This window comes from Lissotriton helveticus, chromosome 3_1, assembly GCF_964261635.1.
Source record: "Lissotriton helveticus chromosome 3_1, aLisHel1.1, whole genome shotgun sequence".
In the NCBI taxonomy this organism is placed as follows: Eukaryota; Metazoa; Chordata; class Amphibia; order Caudata; family Salamandridae; genus Lissotriton; species Lissotriton helveticus.
Genome location: NC_136061.1, coordinates 585,440,981 through 585,454,067, shown reverse-complemented (window position 1 = coordinate 585,454,067; position 13,087 = coordinate 585,440,981). Strand labels below are relative to the sequence as shown.

Genomic DNA, 13,087 nt, shown 5'->3' with positions numbered 1-13,087 from the left:
AGCTTCCTAATATAGCGCATTAAAACATTTGGTTTACAGTACAGATTGTAGTGAGCCATCTGAGTTGATATGGATGTTACACGAATATAGAGTCACATTGCGCTACTAAAATGTTGACTCATAATATGGTATGCGATATCATGCAATGATCTCATTATAATGATATGGGCGTAGGACCCATTTCAAAATAATAACGGCTGTGGATCATAAATAACGATCTTTAATGATTGCAATAACACGCCAATAATTATAGGATTTGTTCTTTATTAACAGTATATCAGACATCAATGTTATATTTTCAGAGACAGGATTCCACTACTATTTTTCTGTTTCAGAATAAAAGAGGAGGTGCATAGGAGCAAAATAGAACATTCACTAAGAATATCAATCTAATTACCATCCCTGTATCAGTATAAAGGGATTTTTAGTAAGTTTTCGTTTTTTATCTGTATCTTAGAGAGATCGGTATACCACGGATGTCATAACTAAAAAGAATATACGCATGGTATAAACGTATATATTTTTTTCTTTTTTTATATTACAGAAATTTTAGCACTATTGATAATAGCGAAACCGTCAAAGTTTTTGCGCTATTTCACCAGACACTAAGTAAGTGTGTTTATTTATTGTTGTCTGTATGCTTGTTCATAATATCAGCAGCTAATGGACTATCATTGAATTAATAGGTTCCTTTTCTTGAACACCCCTTCTTTCCATAGAATCATGAGTACTGTTCTTATATTATAGGAGTGGTATCAGAAACATAGGTTTGTTCTGGTTGATGTATAAATAAATGATCAATTGTACATGTTTCTTTTTAGGAAAATATATTTTATGTGTAAAGTATTTAGCAATATGGTATGAATAAAGTGGATTATAATAGACTAAGATAATTATATGAAAATAGGGATAATAAAAAGTATTTATTTGCATTTGTTTTCAATACCCTATAAATACATTTTCTTGTAGATATTGTGGTAATTTCCTAAAGAAGGCGTTTGATACGCCGAAATGCGTGTCGACAATTACTACATGAATGAAAGTTTTATATGGAAACAAATTTCTATTTTACTTTTTCAAATTAGCAGTGTATATATTATTTTTGTATTGTTTGTGGCAAGATTTTATGTTCTGAGGAATACAAAAAATTGTTTTAATAAGACACGAATAAAGATTATATTATAATTTTTAGACACCTAGTTCACTATTTCTGTTATACCCTCCGCATATTGTCATATGTATACATTTATGGTTGCCTAGGAATTGTTTATCACATTTATTTATTTATTTATTCATTTATTTTACCAGAGGGGTGATGACATTTATGCATGGTTCACGGCATATGAGATCGCACTAAGGATGAATGAGGTGCTTGAAAAGCATTAGGGGCAGGCCTATGGAAACACTTTGAGGCTTCCGGGAGGGACGTTCTATCACCTTTAGAGAGGGCGGGAACCCTGACCTACACCAACATGAGGGAGGCTTTATGCCTCAGGTATGTGGTCACTCCTGAACAATACGGGCAGAAGTTCAGGACCTCCAAGAAACAGGAATCCCGTGCTTGGGTAGAATGTGTGAATGAGTACACACGGGCACTGGATGGTTGGATGCTGGGCAACAAGGTCAATGATTTTAAGGGCTTATGCAATTTAATCAGTTGGGAGCACTTGAGTAGTCTGTGTATTCCAGAGCTGCACCAAAATCTATTGGATAGTAAGCTGACTGATCCCAGTAATAATAATAATAATAATAATAGGGGGTCTTGTAGAGCGCATGGTGATGAAAAACGGCGTGTCCCCGCGCTGAGATGCGAGCGTGGTCAGAGGGAGTGCTGAGGGGAAGGCCCGCTATCTGACATAAAGAAAAGTTTTTAGCTTGGCTCTAAAGATAGACTCTGTAGGTTCCAAACGCAACGCTACCGGAAGTTTATTCCAGCTGGATGCGGCAAGATACCTAAAGGATCTTCCACCCATCCTTGCTCTGGTCACCTTAGGGATGGTCAGGCGCCCTGATCCAGAGGACCTAAGCGCACGGGAAGGCTCGTATTGTGTCAGGAGACCCTGAAGAGGGAGGGGTGCCCTGCCATTAATGATCCGATGACAGGTGCAGAGGGCTTTGAATTCTACCCTGCTTCTGACCGGGAGCCAGTGCAAGGCCTGGAGCGCGGCTTTGGAGGCTGATCTTCTAGGCAGTCGGAGTACCAGCCGGGCAGCGGCGTTTTGCAAAACCTGTAGACGGCTCAGGTTCTTCTCAAGGGTTCCCAAATAGAGCAGATTGCCATAGTCCATCTTGGACGTGACTAAAGCGTGCACTAGTGTTCTGCGGGCTTTGGTGGGAAGGAGCTCCAGAACCTTCCTGAGGGTCTTGAGGATCCCAAAACAGGTACCGACCACCCGGTTGACCTGGGGGCCAAAGGTCAGATCGGAATCGAACCAGACACCTAAATTCCTCGCCTCCAGGCAGGGAGTAGGTGCTGGTCCCAAGCAAGGCGGCCACCACGCTGATGTCCACGCCGCCCGGTCTCCCCCTACCACCAGCACCTCAGTCTTGTCGCCGTTGAGTTTAAGGCAGTTGGCAGACATCCAGGCAGCAAGATCTTGCATGCATGCTCTGAAGATGTCTGCCGCAAGACCGGGTGCACGCGATAGGGAGACGACTAGCTGCGTGTCGTCAGCGTATGACACCATGCGCAGACCGTGCCTCTCCACTATGGAGGCAACCGGGGCAACATATAGATTAAAAAGCGTAGGGCTTAGGGACGAGCCCTGTGGTACCCCCTGGTCCAATGCCACTCGCTTGGAGTAGCAGTCGCCCTGCCTGACTTGGAAGCCTCGGCCAGATAGAAACGACTGGATCCATTTTAGCGCTGCATCACCCACCCCTGCTTTGTTCAGACACTGTAGCAAGATGGAATGTGCTACAGTGTCGAACGCAGCGCTGAGATCCAGCAGGATCAGGGCCATAGTGTGGCCCTCGTCGGCCCCCTGTCTGATGGATTTGGATGCCATGAGGAGCGCCGACTCAGTCGAGTGTCGAGGTCTGAATCCAAACTGGGTGGGGTGGAGGAGATTTGTCTCTTCCACAAACTGCATTAGCTGCAGATTCACCACCTTCTCCGCCACTTTCGAGAAATAGGGTAGGAGAGAGATGGGACGCAGATTCTCCAGCTTTTCGAAGCTGATATTAGGCTTCTTGCGGAGGGGGAGCACAACTGCCTGTTTCCATTCCCAAGGCAAGGTGCTGGACCTAAAGGAAATGTCCAACAGATGCCTGATATATGGTTCAAGTGTCGTCAAGCTGTCCCCCAACCGTTTAGGAGACGCTGGGTCCCGTGGGGAACCTGACTTCACTGATCTACATATTTTGATCAGGTCTTCTGCTGACGGGGTGGAAAAGTTGAGCAGCAGATTATGTCCATCCACCTCTCTGACTGATGCATCGAACTCTCCTCCAGCCACTAGTTGGGCGGGAAAGGCAGAGTAAATTTTGGACACTTTGTCACCGAAATACTCGGCAATGCGATTGCAGGCAGCCGCAGAGCAGTCGTCTAATCCCGCTGAGGATTTGGGGACAGCCAGAGATTTATAAACACAGAACAGTTCTTTTGCTGAGTTCTCTGCATCAATTATTCTTTCGGTATAGTGGGCGGTTTTAGTTCTCCTAATAAGATTATGATATGCTCGCCTGTTGATGAGATATCTCTCTCTCGCCTGACTATCATAGGCTTCCCTCCACTGCCTTTCCGCTTGCTTACATTCCCTCTTGGCACCGCGCAGCTCCTCGTTAAACCAGGGTGCCGTTCTCTGTTTACGACCGCCCTCCTTAGGGTAACCCAAAGGGGCCGTGCGGTCCAGCGCAGCCGTGATGCGGTCGTTAAGCAATTTGTTTGCCGAGTCCGCATCATCGCCTCCAGGGGGGCCATCGGCTGTGAGAGCCTCATGGAATTTGGGCAGGGAGAACCTAGCCCATTTGCGCCTAGGATAATTGAGAGGAGTGGGAACGGTCGCCTTATGCTTGGGGAGAGAGATTTCAAAAGGTACCAAGAAATGATCAGTCCATGGGAAAGGCACTGGGGGAGCCGCACTTACTTCCTCCCAGTTCGCAAATACCGGATCAAGAAGATGACCATGTTGGTGTGTTGGAAGTTGGCTTTTTAGCTCAAGTTGTAGTGCTTGAAGTTCCTGCAGGAACTCCATCGCTCCTTTGTCTGACAAATCTTCGAGATGCATATTGAAATCTCCAAGTAGCAGAAACTTGTCTCTCCGCAGCGCTATCTCCTTGAACCTTGCCAGGGGACCAGGCGGGCGGTAGACTAAGTAACCCTTCACAGTGGTACCCCCATTGATTTTTATTGTGAACACCCCCACCTCACCTGCCGCCAGATGGACTGGTTCCAGTTGACAGGCAAGGTGATGTTTAAATACAAGCGCTATGCCTCCTCCTCTGCCCTCAGGTCTATCCAATCTTACCATCAGATAATCTTCCGGCAATGCCTGAATGATGTCAGGGTCGGAGTGTACATCTAGCCATGTTTCTGTGAGGAATAACAGGTCCAGTTGTCTATCTATGAGTAAGTCGTGGATGTCGAGCTTATGGCAGCGCAGCGACCTCACATTAAGCAAGCCGCACGACAGGGTAGGGCTGGCCCAGATATCTGACATTGCAGTACTGAACCGAAATTGGCAGTATCTGCAGCCTATGTCCACCCCTGTATGCATGATGTGAAGGCCGGACCTGCATGTGGCGGAGGACAGATTTAGCAGCTCATCCCTACTCCAATGGATCCGGTTAACAGGACCAGGGGTATTGGCCCTGGGCCGTGTCCGGTCGCGGACGGGCGCAGACGGGCTTGGCTTTGGCGCGGCTTCAGCGCGCGCCCGGCGCGCCCGCTGCACTCGTCCGCTGCGCTTCCTAGGCCAGAGTAACGTTTTATAGAGTCAGGGGCGGGCGGGGCGGAGCACTAGAATGCTCGCCCAGCTCGTCCCCCTCACACAAGATGGCGGGACCGGTGAGGTGGGATCGGGGGTACGCGCCCTGCACTCTCCAATTTAAGTTTTAAAACACATGGAACAGTTTTCATACACGCACTCTATATAAAAACAAATGGCAGCAGTTAAAATAATAGCAGCAATTTTACGATCATAAAACAGTCCCGGCTTTCCGCCTCAGGACAGCACTCTTACCGCGCTAGCAATCAGCGGGGGCAAGGGTGCTTGGAGCTTTTGTAGAGTCAGGGGCGGGCGGGGCGGAGCACTAGAATGCTCGCCCAGCTCGTCCCCCTCACACAAGATGGCGGGACCGGTGAGGTGGGATCGGGGGTTCGCGCCCTGCACTCTCCAATTTAAGTTTTAAAACACATGGAACAGTTTTCATACACACACTCTATATAAAAACAAATGGCAGCAGTTAAAATAATAGCAGCAATTTTACGATCATAAAACAGTCCCGGCTCTCCGCCTCAGGACAGCACTCTTACCGCGCTAGCAATCAGCGGGGGCAAGGGTGCTTGGAGCTTTTGTAGAGTCAGGGGCGGGCGGGGCGGAGCACTAGAATGCTCGCCCAGCTCGTCCCCCTCACACAAGATGGCGGGACCGGTGAGGTGGGATCGGGGGTTCGCGCCCTGCACTCTCCAATTTAAGTTTTAAAACACATGGAACAGTTTTCATACACACACTCTATATAAAAACAAATGGCAGCAGTTAAAATAATAGCAGCAATTTTACGATCATAAAACAGTCCCGGCTTTCCGCCTCAGGACAGCACTCTTACCGCGCAAGTAAGCTTGCTGAGGAGGCGGACCGCTGGACTAGTACCCGGGTCCACAAGGGGATTGGGAGTACCACTGCCAAGAATATGCAGAGTCCCCGCGGAAGGTGTGGGAGGACAAGAGTAACCCCAAGGGGTCCTCTAAAGGCCCCCAAGGTAGTTCTCTCAAGAAAGGGTCCCAGTCTCCCAAGGCCAAGAGGGCCTGGGCCTTCAAGGGCAAGAGGAGCCCCAAGTTCCTCCTACGTATTACTTCTGTAAAGAAGTGGGTCATATTTCCCCTAAATGCCCCAAAAAGTCATCTGCACCCACTGGTGCTCCTACATCTGGTTTAGTGAGTGTAGCGTTAGGGGAGGAATTGAGTCCTTGGAATGGGGAGGAACAAGCAGTTATGATCCTGGTCTCCTTAGGAGATCGAGAGATGGTCCAGGAAATCCCTCTCCCTGAGAACACAAAGAAGTACAGGCAGGGGGTGGCCATCAATGGATGGAGTGTCTGGATTTAAAAATGATGGTGTTCCTAAAGTTAAGGGTCTAGTTACTTCCTTTCCCTAACTGCAATTAACCTTTAAATAAATGCTTGCTGTATATTTAACATTTTTTTCCATTTTAGTGCTCAGTCGAGTAAACGGCAGCCCAGTGCTGCTGCTGCCTAGGGGGCCACATGTAAAGTTCAGGAGGGCAGCATGCAGCCCCCGGCCCGTACTTTGAATACCACTGGCCTGGCTCTAGCTAATGTACCAGAGCCACTGGGTCTACACTCAGCCTGAGCTCCATCATTTGGCCTCATGTGTTATCTCATGGTCCATTTATTGGGTTCTCTAGGGAATGAACCTCACCTTGTGCCTCCAGCTCACAATCCAGTCAAATGCCCCATTTTTGCCTTGGTAATCTAACAGCACACAGTGATTTGGGAGGACCAGGGACAAAAGAGTTCCTGGAGGCGAAAGCGCTTTCTCCATCCAGGAGCTCGGACACAGGTCTATGTTCTGAAATCCTTGTTTGATGAATTGACCAGCTTTCACTCCACAAAGAACACAGATCAGTCCTTGTTGGGTGCCTGAAGCCAGACACCAAGTATGATTCCAGAAAATGTTTGCTTTTATTTATTCTGTGTAGTTTTGTTTCATAAGAATGGCTATGCAGTCTCAGCCATACTCATCCTACAGCTACAACACCAGAGATACCACTCTGCACTCCCTACCCTTTCAAAGTACGAGCAAGGGGGCCTCCAGGGGCCTACATGTTTAGGTCTGACTTGGCAGTGCATCTGTCTACATTACCTATTGTTACCAATTCTTTGAAATTTAGTTATAGTGGTTATGGCAGTACCCAGAGCAGCATTTTTCGATCCCCTTTATGCTATTGGCTGAATGAAGTGTCATTCGGCCTCCTACGAAGTGCTTGCATTGCAATGTACTGGGGACTATTTTGCAACCCAAAAGTACTCTCAATCCTCACACAATGAATTAACTTATAGATGTACTATGTACAAAAAATTTCGTTTTATTTCCTTTCAACACTGCACGAGGCTTTTCAAAATGTTTTACTCGAGATTCCTAATGCAGGCCAGCACTTGCAGCTTTGCAGATGCTTGTTTACCCGTATGCCTAGGCTACAGTTTATTTGGTTTTGCTAACACCCAAAACACCCATTTCCTAAAACAAGGAATATGGTAATAATCCAAATGGAAGTTAGATGCAGAGGTAACGTTTATTGTGCTAAGTAACAGTCTGGTACCCCCTTAATTTAAATAATGGTCAAGTTAGTTAAATTCGCTAAGACAAAAAAATGTTATGAACGTTGTTTATGAAAGAGCAGATAAGGAGAGATGGCGGCCCTCGAGTGAGAATGAAAGAGGAGGCAGCGATAACCTCCCCTGCAGGCTCCAGCCTGCCACTGATCGGACAAGGCAGGTGGAGGAGAGTAAAAAGCTGTCAGGGGTGTAGTAACAGATGCCCCCGGCACACACTGCATCATCACAGAGAGCAGCTTTTCATCAAATGAAGAAACCTAAGAGAAGCTAAACATTTTGAAAAACATTCTAAGAAAAACTGTTGGAATATGTTGCTTCAGTCTAACAAACATAAAAAATATAGAAATTATAGATTCAATTGGGGACTGTAAAGATGAACCGATGGTAACATCCTGGTAAAATATGGATACGTTATATCCATTCACTTTATGGTTGGGAGAATGGGGCAGGGAGGGAGGTTGGATTTGTGACTGCTGAGGAAATCTGCAGATAAGAACTCGTGGAATCGTTATGATTTGCGCTGCGTTGCGTTACCCTAGATTATCAACCCACACAAGGGATATGCAGATATTCCCCTATCACCAATTTTGGGGGATTTAATTGACCCCTCTTAAGTCAAGGGGCACATTTATCAAGTAGTTGCGTCGCCTTTGCACCACGCAATGGGGCACAAGGGCGACGCATCTACTAAGTAAGACTTATCATGACACGCACAATCAATACAGACAATGTAGACAGCATTCTTGTATCTGATCATACCATGGTGGGAGCCCCAGAAAACACTAGACACCAGATCCTTATTTGCATCCAAGAATAAATCGAAAATGTATTTGCGAAAGTCATAGGTTATGAATTTTTAATATTTGAGAATCAAGGGTAACTAGTTTATTACCTGTGAGAAGGCAGTGTGCACTTATAAATATAATTATTTGACAATCCAATCTCATCACCAGTTAACAAAGAAGAAAGGAGGGCAGAGGCTAATGATGTTCTAAGAGCAGAAACAAACTTTCTTAAAATGTTATTGATCCTATAGCGCTTACCAGGTTGTACCCTTACTAAAACCCTAGATCGAAAAGATAGTATCTACTCATTTGTATACTGCCTTGATCCTGTTCTGATCCATCCTGAGTGCCTGCCCTGCCCCCCATGTCCTCCCCAACCCATAAACTCCCACAGTGATCCAATAAGGACCCCCGCTCACATTTACTATCTTCTCCAAATGTAGTAAAATATGTGTGCAAAAGTCCCTGGCATCCAGAAAAACCTCCAATTACACACCTAGTAATTTCTGGTCCGCATAACTAATCCCCATATCGGAAACAGAAGAGTATGTTTGAATTGATTTGATTTGGAAATGTATATGGCGCACAAATGCCCATGGGCGTCTAGAGCATAGGCCATGGACCTATGGTGAAATACTTACTACAAATGGTAATTATAGACCTGGCATCTTCCCACTGATTTCACTGCAAATTTATGACCAGTCTCTACGTGAAGAACTATCTTGGGGTAAGAAAATCAACCACCGTCGAAGCACTATGTCTGGAAGTAAGTCTGATGTCCTGCGGGGCCAGATCAGGGGCGTAACACATGCCGCAACAGCCACTGGGCAGAAGGGGGCCCCACAGCCATCCAGGGCCCCCAATCCTTCAATGAGGGCCTAATTCAGCCCAAGACCAAGAAATATCTGTGAGATATGGGAGACTTGAGGACCCCTCATCTACTACTGCAGGAGGCCCCATCACTTTGCCAGATGCTTACAACCTTTGCCTTCCGGCTTATTCACCAGGCGCGGTGCGCCAATTGTGGAGTGGGGGCGTAGCCCCTCCGCCCGCAGCTCCCTTGGCATCTTTGAACTTAAGTAAACTGAATCAGTTTACTTAAGTTCAAAGACGCCGCCGAGGGAGAGACAGTGTCTGACAATCATGTCAGTCAGCATGACGTCGGACCGCCCACCCCCTTCAGAGACTGAAAGGGGTGGGTGGTCTGGCGTCATGTTGACTGACATGATTGTCACCAGCAACAAAAGTGCGCATGAGTGGGGACGGAGGGCGAATTTTCGCACCGTGCCCACTCATGCGCACTTGTGTTATCCCTTGTTTGGGCATGCCCATTAGGAGCCCCATGGCCTCCTAATGGGCATGCTATGGGCGAAGATTAGCCATCCCCTAAGCCACGCTTGGCTGGCAGCACCAGGATTGGCTGAGGGGCTGCCAGTACACTCCAGGGCCGTTCGTGAAGGCGCCAAGTGGAGCAGCAGAGGTGGCGCGGACCGGCTGAGGTCAGCCGCGGGCCGTGGAGGGAGTTACGGTGGGGCAGGGAGGCGGGGAGGGGGAGGGGTAGAGTGGAGGGAGCTAAAAACTGGCATATGGATAATTGCAGGTAAGTACACAATTTTATTAATAAAACAAAATTCGTAGCGCGCACAGCATCGCATTTTGTGATGCAGTGCGCGCTACGAAATTCGCTCCAGGATACCCTTTGGGTGACAGTCACTGCGCTATACAAATATGCCATACAATACAATACGAGTCCCAGCTGCTCCAAGCAGCTCCTATTGGTCCTCTGCCTTTGCTTGCCTTCAGATAGCGCCTGGACACCAATGAGTGCAACATCCTGCCTGCTTTGCGGCCCAGAGCTCGCGCCGACCAACTTCACGAGAATGAGGGGTGCCACTTAATATTTGTGCATATCTTTCGGTTCCTCAGCCAGCCCCGAACGATTAGCGAAGAACACAGTAAATCTCAGACAACTAGGCGCTAGATACCTGTGGGACCTGTCTCCAAGCAGCCTGTGAAGTGCATTTGCGCCTTTCCACTGGTACACATCGCTATATAAAAGTAACAAAAAAAATTAAAAAGCACTATCCGGCACTCCTGGCAGTAAGGTATGTTTTATTTTAATTGTTTAATCCCCATCCGTGACCCCCCCCCCGGCCTCCCAGCCTCCCTCCCGCAAGCATGCCGGCCGTTGCTGGCCCCTGTCAGAGTTGCTGCCTGTACCAGATGTTAGTTGTACCGCGTTTTTCCATGTTTCTGATGTGAAAAAAATACTACGCACGTGTGCCTGTGCCTTGGACAATACACACACTTTAGTGGTATAATGGGTTGCTGGACTTTCCTCAGCAAGGTGTGGTTCAGTTAGTTTGCAAGTGTCTGCCGCGTCCACAAGTGAAGGGTCGTGAGGGACTCCCTGAAACTCTGCTATAGTCGTCTTTTGCAGGTGCTATATTTTCACTAATTTATTTGTTTCATACGCTCATAAATAAACATTTTTTTTGGGTCATTTTATGGCTGTGGAGAAGACTTTCGCAATCTACATTTGTGATTCCGGGGTACAGGCTTAGAAGAGGCACGAGAAAGAGTGCACCAGGGAAAGCTGAAAGAATGGAAGAGAGAAAGAGTGCACTACAAAGAAATGTCAGAAGGTGCGTGTGTGCATGTGTATGAGAGAGAAAGAGAATATCGAGCAGGGAGAGATACAAGACAGTTGTGATAGAGATATGCAAAACAGAGATGAGAGGGGTAGCAAAAGAGACATGCAGGAAGGAGACAGGAAAATAAAAGGAGAAAACAAGTAAGATGGTGAGAACTAAAGGTGGTCCGTAAGATAGGTGTATTGAAATTGCCGGCTGGTGAGAGACAGCTCAGAGTGAGCATGGGCGACAGAAGAGAGAAAGAGACCTATGATAGAAAGACAGACTAGAAAGAGGCAACTGAGACTGAGAGAGTTTGAAGGATAGACAAATGGACAATATAGACTGGTGAGAGAGAGAGGTGCTTTCTCAAATTTGCTTGAAAATGCACCATTAGAACCCCCTATAGTTTGGTAAAGTACGGCAAGAATTTTACGCCCGCCACTTTCAAATGTCACCAGCCGCCCCTGTTATTCACACTATCCCGATCTGATCCTGATGGGCTTTCGGGGTTGTTTTTTATTCAGATAAATAAATAAAGGTCAATACATGAAGGGAGACTATGATAATTATTATACTATCTGATTCCAGAGGTTGAACCCATGAAAAATCTTTTTTTAAGTGCTTTGGTTACATCGCAGCATTTTCCAATTAAACTGAAGGCGGCTTTAACTGACTATTCGCTTTGTTGCTGCTCTCCTAGATTTTGTGTACAAAGCCTCGTACAACCATTATTGCCGTTGGTCTGTTTGCTCAGCTCAAATGGAAAAAAAATTTATGGGCTAAATAATTATGTAAATTAACCAAAAAAATAATTAAAAAATAAAAGATAATACAAATAGGAAAATTCGTTTTACACTGTGTAACTTCAGGTAAGGGTCTAGCCTAGTACATCAAATGCCAACAGCAGAATTAGCCTAAGTGGATCTACTGGAGCTGTGCTCCTTGACGCCCTTCTATGGTCAACTGACAGCTCACCTCCATACTTAGACTCAGGTCACCATTTTGAATTGTCAGATTTCTCTGTCACTAAAGGTATACCTTTATCAGGATCAGCCAGCAAGTTTATTTATTTTTATTTATTTCGGGTATTTGCAAAGCACAGAGCTAGGTCCAAAAGGCATACCATCCCCTGGAGGTTTTATGAGCAATTTACCCTTCACATAACCAGTACAGCACATAGCCATTGGATAAACACAGAAGCAAGAATACTCCAGCCTTGCAATTGGATTTACATTTACAAAATTACCATTCTTTGCAATCATTTATAAAAATGTACAACATGTAAATGCAATTAGTGGGTGACTTGGCCCTGTGCGATTTGTGAGTTTTTGCACCACATGTGATACATTTTAAGGAGTAAGATTGGTGTAGAATCTAGGTTTATAGGGACAGTACTTCAAGTAGCACAATGGTTTGATTTTTTAATTGTTGGCCTGACAAATATCAAACTCACAAGCAGAGTGTATGATTTTGAGCAGTAGGGGGCCATTAGGTGATCTGGTGGAATTGCAGGTCTTTTCTAGTTTAATGATGGCTTTTTTGGATATGTCCAGGCCATGGCTGTACAAGTGGGCATTGGGTTCACAGTATACCCAGGAGGAAGTCCACGTCATCAGATGTTGTAAGTGGAATGATAGGGAGGACCTGATGGAGTTTTCCCTGTAGAATGTTTTTGAAAGCTACGGAAGTTACTAGAGTGGATGTTGGCTGTTCTTTGGGAGATAGGGGTGAGGTGAAATGGTAAAGCGAATTGACTTGCCCGCCTGGCAAATGAAATCTGTCTGGTTTGAGACCTCACTACCTCTTGTACAGTTTTTCCCCTGTACAGCCTTGGTCTGCCTCCTAGGGGGATACCCTCGCCCTAAAATTAAGACAAAATTGTACTAGATTTACTGACTTAGGTTTGATTTTGGCAAAATGAGAATTGACTATGCACTGAAAATTGGTGCATGGTCCTCAAATTGCTAGATGGTGTAAAGAAATGGTTAAATGGGAAAGTTTGGAGAGTGATGTGTTGTTTCATGAGATAACAAGTGAAAACTGAAAGGGTTAAAGCGTGGGAACACTTGGTGTATAGTTTGTTGGCCCCAGAAGCAGATACAGGTTCTTTGAATAGCTCTCTGAGTCCTTGCAGGGGAAAGAAGGGAA

At 46.1% G+C, this 13,087-nt stretch overlaps 1 long non-coding RNA gene across 1 annotated transcript in view; it reads left to right on the top strand.

The window, feature by feature from the left end:
• Positions 1-546: 546 nt before the first annotated feature.
• LOC144824673 (uncharacterized) overlaps positions 547-13,087 on the top strand; it is a 35,122-nt gene continuing 22,581 nt past the window's right edge. Inside the window, exon 1 of the long non-coding RNA XR_013609051.1 lies at positions 547-609. This is a non-coding gene — a long non-coding RNA (uncharacterized LOC144824673). The remainder of the gene's footprint in view (positions 610-13,087) is intronic.